At 42.6% G+C, this 11,459-nt stretch overlaps 1 protein-coding gene across 4 annotated transcripts in view; it reads left to right on the plus strand.

The window, feature by feature from the left end:
* wnk3 (WNK lysine deficient protein kinase 3) overlaps positions 1-11,459 on the plus strand; it is an 80,958-nt gene that overhangs the window by 6,861 nt on the left and 62,638 nt on the right. The gene's annotated exons all lie outside the window — the stretch shown is intronic.

Consider the following 11,459-nt stretch of genomic DNA (forward strand, 5'->3'; position numbering starts at 1 on the left):
TAGATATGGGAGTTTATCAAAATTGGATTTGTTTTCAAATTCTTTGTGGATCTGTGTAATCTGAGGGAAATATGTCTCTCTAATATGGTCATACATTGGGCAGGAGGTTAGGAAGTGCAGCTCAGTTTCCACCTCATTTTGTGGGCAGTGAGCACATAGCCTGTCTTCTCTTGAGAGCCATGTCTGCCTACGGCGGCCTTTCTCAATAGCAAGGCTATGCTCACTGAGTCTGTACATAGTCAAAGCTTTCCTTAAGTTTGGGTCAGTCACAGTGGTCAGGTATTCTGCCACTGTGTACTCTCTGTTTAGGGCCAAATAGCATTCTAGTTTGCTCTGTTTTTTTGTTAATTCTTTCCAATGTGTCAAGTAATTATCTTTTTGTTTTCTCATGATTTGGTTGGGTCTAATTGTGCTGTTGTCCTGGGGCTCTGTGGGGTGTGTTTGTGTTTGTGAACAGAGCCCTAGGACCAGCTTGCTTAGGGGACTCTTCTCCAGGTTCATCTCTCTGTAGGTGATGGCTTTGTTATGGAAGGTTTGGGAATCGCTTCCTTTTAGGTGGTTGTAGAATTTAACGGCTCTTTTCTGGATTTTGATAATTAGTGGGTATCGGCCTAATTCTGCTCTGCATGCATTATTTGGTGTTCTACGTTGTACACGGAGGATATTTTTGCAGAATTCTGCATGCAGAGTCTCAATTTGGTGTTTGTCCCATTTTGTGACATCTTGGTTGGTGAGCGGACCCCAGACCTCACAACCATAAAGGGCAATGGGCTCTATGACTGATTCAAGTATTTTTAGCCAGATCCTAATTGGTATGTTGAAATTTATGTTCCTTTTGATTGCATAGAATGCCCTTCTTGCCTTGTCTCTCAGATCGTTCACAGCTCTGTGGAAGCTACCTGTGGTGCTGATGTTTAGGCCGAGGTATGTATAGTTTTTTGTGTGCACTAGGGCAACGGTGTCTAGATGGAATTTGTGGTCCTGGCGACTGGACCTTTTTTGGAACACCATTATTTTGGTCTTACTGAGATTTACTGTCAGGGCCCAGGTCTGACAGAATCTGTGCAGAAGATCTAGGTGCTGTTGTAGGCCCTCCTTGGTTGGTGACAGAAGCACCAGATCATCAGCAAACAGTAGACATTTGACTTCGGATTCTAGTAGGGTGAGACCGGGTGCTGCAGACTGTTCTAGTGCCCGCGCCAATTCGTTGATATATATGTTGAAGAGGGTGGGGCTTAAGCTGCATCCCTGTCTCACCCCACGACCCTGTGAGAAGAAATGTGTGTGTTTTTTGCCAATTTTAACCGCACACTTGTTGTTTGTGTACATGGATTTTATAATGTCGTATGTTTTACCCCCAACACCACTTTCCATCAATTTGTATAGCAGACCCTCATGCCAAATTGAGTCGAAGGCTTTTTTGAAATCAACAAAGCATGAGAAGACTTTGCCTTTGTTTTGGTTTGTTTGGTTGTCAATTAGGGTGTGTAGGGTGAATACATGGTCTGTTGTACGGTAATTTGGTAAAAAGCCAATTTGACATTTGCTCAGTACATTGTTTTCATTGAGGAAATGTACGAGTCTGCTGTTAATGATAATGCAGAGTATTTTCCCAAGGTTACTGTTGACGCATATTCCACGGTAGTTATTGAGGTCAAATTTGTCTCCACTTTTGTGGATTGGGGTGATCAGTCCTTGGTTCCAAATATTGGGGAAGATGCCAGAGCTAAGGACGATGTTAAAGAGTTTTAATATAGCCAATTGGAATTTGTTGTCTGTATATTTGATCATTTCATTAAGGATACCATCAACACCACAGGCCTTTTTGGGTTGGAGGGTTTTTATTTTGTCCTGTAACTCATTCAAGGTAATTGGAGAATCCAGTGGGTTCTGGTAGTCTTTAATAGTTGATTCTAGGATTTGTATTTGATCATGTATATGTTTTTGCTCTTTATTCTTTGTTATAGAGCCAAAAAGATTGGAGAAGTGGTTTACCCATACATCTCCATTTTGGATAGATAATTCTTCGTGTTGTTTGTTTAGTGTTTTCCAATTTTCCCAGAATTGGTTAGAGTCTATGGATTCTTCAATTACATTGAGCTGATTTCTGACGTGCTGTTCCTTCTTTTTCCGTAGTGTATTTCTGTATTGTTTTAGTGATTCACCATAGTGAAGGCGTAGACTCAGGTTTTCCGGGTCTCTATGTTTTTGGTTGGACAGGTTTCTCAATTTCTTTCTTAGATTTTTGCATTCTTTATCAAACCATTTGTCATTGTTGTTCATTTTCTTCGGTTTTCTATTTGAGATTTTTAGATTTGATAGGGAAGCTGAGAGGTCAAATATACTGTTAAGATTTTCTACTGCCAAGTTTACACCTTCACTATTGCAGTGGAACGTTTTACCCAGGAAGTTGTCTAAAAGGGATTGAATTTGCTGTTGCCTAATTGTTTTTTGGTAGGTTTCCAAACTGCATTCCTTCCATCTATAGCATTTCTTAATGTTACTCAGTTCCTTTGGCTTTGATGCCTCATGATTGAGTATTGCTCTGTTCAAGTAGACTGTGATTTTGCTGTGGTCTGATAGGGGTGTCAGTGGGCTGACTCTCTCTCTGTCCCCCCTTTATTCACACTTTTCATCAAACTCATGTCCCAACTACCCCCCCCCCCCCCCCCCCCCAAACATCTGTCTGCCTCCCACTCACACACACACACAGGCCCCCCCCCCCCCCCCCCCCAATTACATGCAGGAACACGCGCTAGTAATGGGAGTTCGGCTCTTTTCGCTGACTCAGATCTTTTTGACTCGTTCAGTCAAAAGAACAACTCTTTCGACTCATTTCATTCATTTTAATCAGTAATGCCCAGAGCACGCTGAACTGAAAACTCAAGAGTCATGATTCTATAAGCCTCTCGTTTACCATAGGGGGCACGCAGGGCCCCGTACCAGCGAACGATTAACTAAAACTCATGAGTCATGATTCTACAAGCCTCTCGATCATATGTCATTCAACATAGGGGACTTATTGGAGCTGTCATTTGTGACTGAGACTTGTAAAAGTGTGCTTTTAATCAATGTACATTTGTTGATTTCTAGGCATACAAATAAGATTCTTTCTTGATACATTTGAAACGAGGTCTAGTTGTGGCCGCAACCGGACTAGATTGTGAACGACTTTTGGCGGAATGTATTGCTTGACTGCTGTGGGGGTGATAAGCACAATATTGTTTGCGAACTGCAGCCCTGCCAAACAATCTGTTCTCAAGTTCGAGTTTAAGTGGAGTCTGTGTATGCTTTGGTTCTATAAAGCTGTGTCCATCATAGCATTCAATAATCAATTAATTGACATATTGCACCATGCGATCAATTATCAGTTCTTAACATTTTTCTTCTCTGTGCTGCCTGCAGTGTGATCTATTTTCCTGTGAACATATGATAGACGGTTGTTGGTCGTAGCACGTCTCTGAAGCCACTGAGTCGGCGGTGCGTGTATTAATCCTGCTGTAGGACTAGCAGGTAAAACAAACGACTAAAATTAACGAGTCACTCAGAAAACAAATCATGACTCTCGAGTCAGTAAAAAGAGTCGTTCAAAAAGATCAACTCGTTTGTGAACTGCGCATCACTAACACACACACACACACACACACACTGGCATGCACCCCCATTCCCCTGGCTCCTCCTTTGTCTGCCTGACTAAATCTACAGAGGCCGTTCAGTCCTAGGGGATTAATGTGTGTATGCCCACGAAGGGAGGGATGAAAAGAGGCAGGGAGGGAGGGATGAAAAGAGGCAGGGAGGGAGGGATGAAAAGAGGGAGAGAGGGAGGGAGCGATGTACCACAGTGTTTGTTTGCAGTTTAGTGTGACGGGAGAGAGTGAGAGAGAGACCCTCAGTCTATTCTCCATATCTAACTATGTGATTGAGAGTGTGGTAGCCTAAATTGTGTGATTTAGTTTCCCATGTTTGAATTGGCCTGTAAAATGTTCAAACTTTGAGTTCCAGTTTCTTTAGAGGAGTTGCGGGTTAAATGAAAGGAAGCAATAACCAACAATGTGCCATGGTGATATTTGCTGTGCATTTCAAAAAACTATTAGGCCTTGTTATTAGCCCGACTGCAGGTGTACATACCGATATGCTCCGTAAAGGGCCTGGAGGGACAGGGAGGCAGAATACAGCATGTATTGAATGTTCACATCTCATTACACGTAAGCCTACTTGATGTAACTGCATTACTGCAAGGCTGAATGGATGGGATTCAGACCAGTATTGACATGTGATTGTGAACATGTGCCTTCACACAAAAGCACAGGAGTTGCGTCTCAAATGGCACCTATTCCCTATATAGTGCACTACTTTTGACCAGATACCTAGGCACACTATTCCCTATATAGTTCAATACTTTTGCACTTTATAGGGAATAGGGTGCCAAACACTAGTTTTTGTCAGGGCTCTGGTCAAAAGTAGTACACTATATAGGGAATAGGGTGATTTTTGGGACAGTACCGTGGTGGTTTAACATATTTTCTGCCTACATGGGCGGTCATTTGCCTGGTGTCAGGAAATTCCTTTTGACATTATTTAAAAAAACAAATGTTTTTGTGTGTGTGTGTGAGTGTACGTTACACACATCTGTATGTGTACGTGCATATTTGTGGGTGTGTTTGCGTGTGTGTGTGAGAGAAAGAGGGATGGGCTGTGTGAATGTGTTTGATGCACTGTGATAACTGTCTGGTATGTGGATGTGGTGGTCATTACATAGGAACTCCTTGCCTTACGGGACACTGGGAAAGAAGCTGTTTAAAGGAGAACTTCCCTTTCTGTTTTGTCTCCTGCGCCGCCCATTTCATGCTGAGGCCTTACCTATTTATCCATGTCTGTCTGATTCATAGACTCACTTTATATAGTATGTTTGTCCCCACTGTCTGTGGTCTCTTGGTATGTCTGTCTAACCTGGTCCTAGTTCTGTTTGTGCTGTCTTGCAAATTACCATAGCAGTTGGCAGGAGAGCACAAACAGAACTAGGACAAGGCTAATGTATGTCCCGTAGACTTACATAATATGTCTGGGGTTCACCACAACCACATTGGTTCCGTTTCCTAGTGTATGGTCATATTTATATCTATTGATAAAGACGAAGACCACAATCAGATGTTGGACTTACCTTTCCAGCCAGCAAGACTCTTGGTATGTCTATCCCACAGACTTATAGAAATGTCTTTCCCCGAATCCCCATTGGTGTTCACCACAGTGGTTCATTTCCCTAGTTTGTGGTCACGTCAATTGATAAGGACAATGTGAAAAGGACATATGAGAGCCAGGACGATACGGCTTGGGTAAGAACGGTACTGTGAGGGGAATACGTCAGCTGAGAGGTTTGGAAGAATATTACTGTCTCGCTCCCATTAGGCTAGTAGATACTTACTCGACTAGACAGCCACTAGACCCAGAGTAGTCCTATGGCATGTTTCCACAACCATAATAGCTTTTGTGCCGTATATAGAAAAAGGGCATATACCTTTCATCTTTGTCTCAATCCTCATGCTGCACACTGGAGTTATATTCTTCAGTCAGATGGAGGTTCTTGCCTTGCAGTAGTGTTTATTACTGTACCGTATAGGTCTTAGTACATGTCTTTATGTCTGCTTCTGGAATGTAACTGAACTGGAATTATTTCTCGGTCTCCTCCCTTCATTGTGTCCCTAGCAGTTAGTCTAGTATCTCCTCCCTTCATTGTGTCCCTAGCAGTTAGTCTAGTATCTTCTCCCTTCATGGTGTCCCTAGCAGTTAGTCTAGGGTCTCTCCTCCCTTCATTGTGTCCCTAGCAGTTAGTCTAGTATCTTCTCCCTTCATGATGTCCCTAGCAGTTAGTCTAGGATTTCCACCCTTCATGGTGTCCCTAGCAGTTAGTCTAGTATCTCCTCCCTTCATGGTGTCCCTAGCAGTTAGTCTAGTATCTCCTCCCTTCATTGTGTCCCTAGCAGTTAGTCTAGTATCTCCTCCCTTCATGGTGTCCCTAGCAGTTAGTCTAGTATCTCCTCCCTTCATTGTGTCCCTAGCAGTTAGTCTAGTATCTCCTCCCTTCATGGTGACCCTAGCAGTTAGTCTAGGGCTCCTCCCTTCATGGTGTCCCTAGCAGTTAGTCTAGGGTCTCCCCTCCCTTCATGGTGTCCCTAGCAGTTAGTCTAGGGTCTCCCCTCCCTTCATGGTGTCCCTAGCAGTTAGTCTAGGGTCTCCCCTCCCTTCATGGTGTCCCTAGCAGTTAGTCTAGGGTCTCCCCTCCCTTCATGGTGTCCCTAGCAGTTAGTCTAGGGTCTCCCCTCCCTTCATGGTGTCCCTAGCAGTTAGTCTAGGGTCTCCCTTCCCTTCATGGTGTCCCTAGCAGTTAGTCTAGGGTCTCCCTTCCCTTCATGGTGTCCCTAGCAGTTAGTCTAGGGTCTCCTCCCTTCATGGTGTCCCTAGCAGTTGGTCTAGGGTCTCCCCTCCCTTCATGATGATCCTAGCAGTTAGTCTAGTATCTCCTCCCACCTTTGTACTATTGTATCACTCATTTGAGTGACAGGTATTGATATTGTGGGTCTGAGATTCTGATTCTCAGAGAGGACATGCTTGACTGGATGTTGAGTAATTGTGATAGGATATGAAGGAGACATATGGTTGTAATGAGCTTCTGTTAGTCCCCCTGTGGAGAGTAAACGTTGACATTTTAAATGTTGGGGTATAACAACGTTACAATTACGTTTTTATTTACTTACTTTGTAACCTCGTCCCCTGGCAAATTGCAACTACAGAGAGAGCTGACTGGTGGATGTGACTACTTAGATACCTTGTTAAAATACTTTTCTTTCTGAACAAGATAGATAGCCTTCCAATGCCATATGTAGGCTATTCAAATGAACAAGTCATCACAACTGACTGTTCTGAACTAGCTGTTACGTAACACTATACAAGGATGGTGGTTGACAAGAATCTTTAGCACCATACTGTAACTGTGTGTCCCGTTGCGCATGAATATCATTGTAGGCTAACTGGAGTCCTGAAGCGCTTGCCTCCCTACATGTACCGACACCTGCACACTCTCCTGGACAGACTCATTCATTTACTACAGGTCTTAAACCTCTTCACTTCCTCACTTCTCTGAACATTTCTTTAGTTATTGATAACTTCATTTAACAGTGGATCGCTTCTTTAGTGTCAGGGTTGGGCTCAATTCAGTTTCAAACTGTGTAAATTCTGGAAGTCTATTGTTTTCTTTGAGAATATTTCAGCTACATTTTAGAGCTCGAGTGATCAATAACTAGGCTTACTTAGCACATTGCCCTTTTATCATGTAAAAAGTTGAGGTTTTGCCCTGACAATTTTCTTTATGAACAGTACTGTATATTTGTGAAATGTATTAGGCTATTACTGTGTAATAGAGGAGCTACAAAAACAAGTTGACAGACACCGTTAAGAGTTTACAGATTATTGGCTGCTGTGACAGGGTCGGAAAATACCTGACACCTAGAGACAGGCGGAGAGTGACAGAGATTTTACTGCAGGGGAAACCACACACCCACACACATAGAGGGAATTATTACAGCGTTCAAATGGTTGTGGGTGTGTACTGTATGTATGTGTGTGTGTGTGCGTACAGATGTAGGATCTTAAATTAGGGTTACAAAGGGTCGGAAACTTACCTTTACATTTCCGGAATTTGGGGAATTTTTCTTAAATTAATCAAAAAAGTTAGCTCATAACAGTGAACCTTTTTTTGTGGGATACACATAAGGCAATTCTAGCTCTTGTGGCATATTCTGGTTAAACTATCTCCAATTCAATGGAATTGCAACCCTCTGCATGCACAGTGCATTCTTCCATCACATGTACAGCTGATTCTCAAGATCTTGCACACTAATGAGAACTGCTTAACTATTTATCTGTACATGGAATTGTATATATTTTTTTTTTACAAATGTTTTCCTAATCTTTATAGGAAGATGACACGGGCACTATCTGATGTGTGGAGACATTTCATTGCAACTAATGTAGAAGGAAAAGCTGTGTAAATACTGTGCCAAATCATATGTGAAGAATGCAACAAAGATGCAGAGTCATCTGGCCAAGTGCATAAAGTTCCCTCAGCGCTCACAACAAGCAACCTATGACTCTATTCAAGGTGAAAATGATGAATCAGACACCTTATCGATAGAAACAGCTCATGGTCAAGTGTTTTGAATCAATGGAGCAACGTAGTCAGAGAAATGCTGATGAATGTCTTGCTCGATCTGTGTATGCAACTGGTTCTCCTCTAATGCTCACAGGCAATGTGTATTGGAAGTGATTTCTGAATGTTCTTCACCCAGCATACACCCCTCCAACCAGACATGCTTTATCTACTCATTTGCGGGATGCAGAGTTCAACAGAGTTCAAGTGAAGGTCAAGCAAATCATAGAGAAAGCAGACTGTATTGCAATCATCTCTGATGGGTGGTCGAATGTTCGTGGGCAAGGAATAATTAACTACATCATCTCAACCAGTATTCTACAAGAGCACAGACACAAGGGACAACAGACACACCGGTCTCTACATTGCAGATGAGCTGAAGGCAGTCATCAATGACCTTTGACCACAGAAGGTATTTGCACTGGTGGCAGACAATGCTGTGAACATGAAGGCTGCTTGGTCTAAAGTGGAGGAGTCCTACCCTCACATCACACCCATTGGCTGTGCTGCTCATGCACTGAATCTGTTCCCCAAGGACATCATGGCACTGAAAACAATGGATACACTCTACAAGAGAGCCAAGGAAATGGTTAGGTATGTGAAGGGTCATAAAGTTATAGCAGCAATCTACCTCACCAAGCAAAGTGAGAAGAATAAGAGCACCACATTGAAGCTGCCCAGCAACACCCGTCAGGAGCCTGAAACTCCTGAAACCTATAGCAGTAGCCATTGCACGGATTGAGGGAGAGAATGCTATCCTGTCTGATGTTCAGACTCTGCTTGCAGATGTAAGAGAAGAAATCCGTACTGCCCTGCCCACTTCACTGTTGCTCCAAGCAGAGGAAAAAGCAGTTCTGAAATACATCAAAAAGCGGGAAGACGTCTGTCTGAAGCCCATACACGCCGCGGCGTACATGTTGGACCTCAAGTATGCTGGCAAGAGCATCCTGTCTGGTGCAAAGATCAACAAGGCCTATAGTCTCATCACTACAGTGTCTCGCCACGTTGGCCTGGATGAGGGCAAGGTTCTTGGCAGTCTGGCAAAGTACTCTTCCAAGCAAGGGCTTTGGGATGGAGATGCAATATGGCAGTCGTGCCAACATATCTCATCAGCCACCTGGTGGAAGGGACTTTGTGGATCTGAGGCTCTTTCCCCTGTTGCCTCCATTCTCCAAATCCCACCAACAGCCGCCGCCTCAGAGCAACTGGTCCTTGTTTGGGAACACATACATCAAAGCACGCAACAGGCTGACCAATAAAAGGGTTTAAAAATTGGTGGCCATCTGGGCAAATTTGAGGCTTTTTGAGCCTGACAACGAGCCATCCTCAACAAGGTTGGAAAGTGACAGTGAAGATGAGGCCTCAGAGTCTTATGTTCAAGAGGTGGACATTGAGGAGGTCCAAGGAGAAGACATGGAAGCCTGAGAGGAAGACAACCAAAGCTTTAGTTTCTAGACTATCATTTTACAGATGTATGTTGAAAACATTTTTGGGAGATGCGATGGATCATTCAATGTTCCCTTTATTTTGTTGTTCAGTGAAATCATCCCATGTGAAGAGAACTCATTTAATTAAAGTTCAATTCGTAACAATTTTTTTACATTTCTATTGGAAGGATTTAATAATTTGCAATTATGTCTACTTATGATAAGGTAAAAGGTTTATGTTTCCTTCTCCATATGATATGGTAAATATATCCAATGCCAAAAACATCTACATTTAAATGGTATTAATATTAATTTGCATATATTTCCATTAATTCCCATATATTCCCGCGGAAAGTTTCCACCTCTGAATATTCCCCAAAATGTGCAACCCTAATCTTAATTCGACCTATATTGTCACAGCAAAATAAAATCCTGCAGCAACAGCATTTGAACATTTAGTACATAATGTTGCTTGATTGGTGGTTAGGCTATTAGCTGGCCAAAAGTAGGCTACATGAAAAGTGCATTCCTGTTAATATAATTTGTGTTAGGGTGGGTTTTAAGTGAATTTATGTAAATCACAAAGTGAATCTGTATTTCTTGCTTTGCAGGAAAATTCTCAGCAATAAAAGAGATCAAATTATGATCCTCCATCTGTGTGTGTATGGTAATCTATTACCCCTCTATAGAAGGTTGTGTGTTAGTAGTGGAGATTCTGTCTGATCAGTTTCACTCACTGTCTGTCTGGTGGAAGTGGACACCATTGATGGGTGACTCAAATTCACTTAGCCAGCCCTACTGACTGTCATTGAATAAATGAATTAAGTATATTGGCGGGCATCAAATGACATGCCTTACTAACTGCCTGGGCAGTGTTGCTGTGCTGACGATAATGATTATGATGACTGTGTGTACTCTACATATATTACCCCCATTGTGCCGGTCTGTGGCGTTCACTCCAGTTCAATTTGACTAGGCCTGCGTCTGAAGTAGCACCCTATTCCCTTAATAGTGCACTGCATTTGACCAGAGCTCATTTGACCAGGGTTGTATATAGGGAATAGGGTGCCATTTGTGATGCAGTTTATCCCCCTCTGCTCATGAATGAATCATGCAGAAATGGTCCATAATACCGCCTCGTCCATTTGTTTTTTTATCATCACAATAGGATCTAGCACCACTGTATTGATTAATGGTCTTCACTGAACACAACTACAGTTGCAACACACTCATAAACTTCTGATTGATGACAAGCTGATGAACTCAAAGCGAAGCTGGGCAAGATAGTCTTCAATTAAAGATTCCTTAGTTGAAATAGTTTACGGAGTCATGCGCAACACTTTATAGGTGGTGCTGGGCTGTAGGAAACTGCAATCATTTCCTTAGTTGAATCATCAATGCTACTCTAGCCCTTAACGAAGGTTAGGCTGTCATTAAGGTTTTTGATTTGTTGTTTTTCTCAGAGTAGGCCATAATCATCTCAAGTCTGACCATACTTGGGAAACTTGTGGCATGGCCTGTGCTTACGCCATCTAATTAGCACAATTAATCACCTTACGGTCTTCATCATTTACCCACAAACACTGGGAATAATGCCATCTTTGACTATTTCGTCCAACATGAAGTATTAGCCAGTATCCAATTACTAGAGAATTTCTTCAGCAGGCTTATGATGGTTGAAACTGAGTGGACCTTTATGTCGGTTTCGGCTGGCTGCGAAATAAAGGCTTTCTGTGATTTTAAAAGATCAAGTTTGGCTGGATACAACACAAACTGCAGGAATAAAAAAAATGCCCTGTTCCAGTCCCTTGCAAAAAAGGCAATCAACA

Source organism: Salvelinus alpinus, chromosome 17 (genome assembly GCF_045679555.1).
Source record: "Salvelinus alpinus chromosome 17, SLU_Salpinus.1, whole genome shotgun sequence".
Classification (NCBI taxonomy): domain Eukaryota; kingdom Metazoa; phylum Chordata; class Actinopteri; order Salmoniformes; family Salmonidae; genus Salvelinus; species Salvelinus alpinus.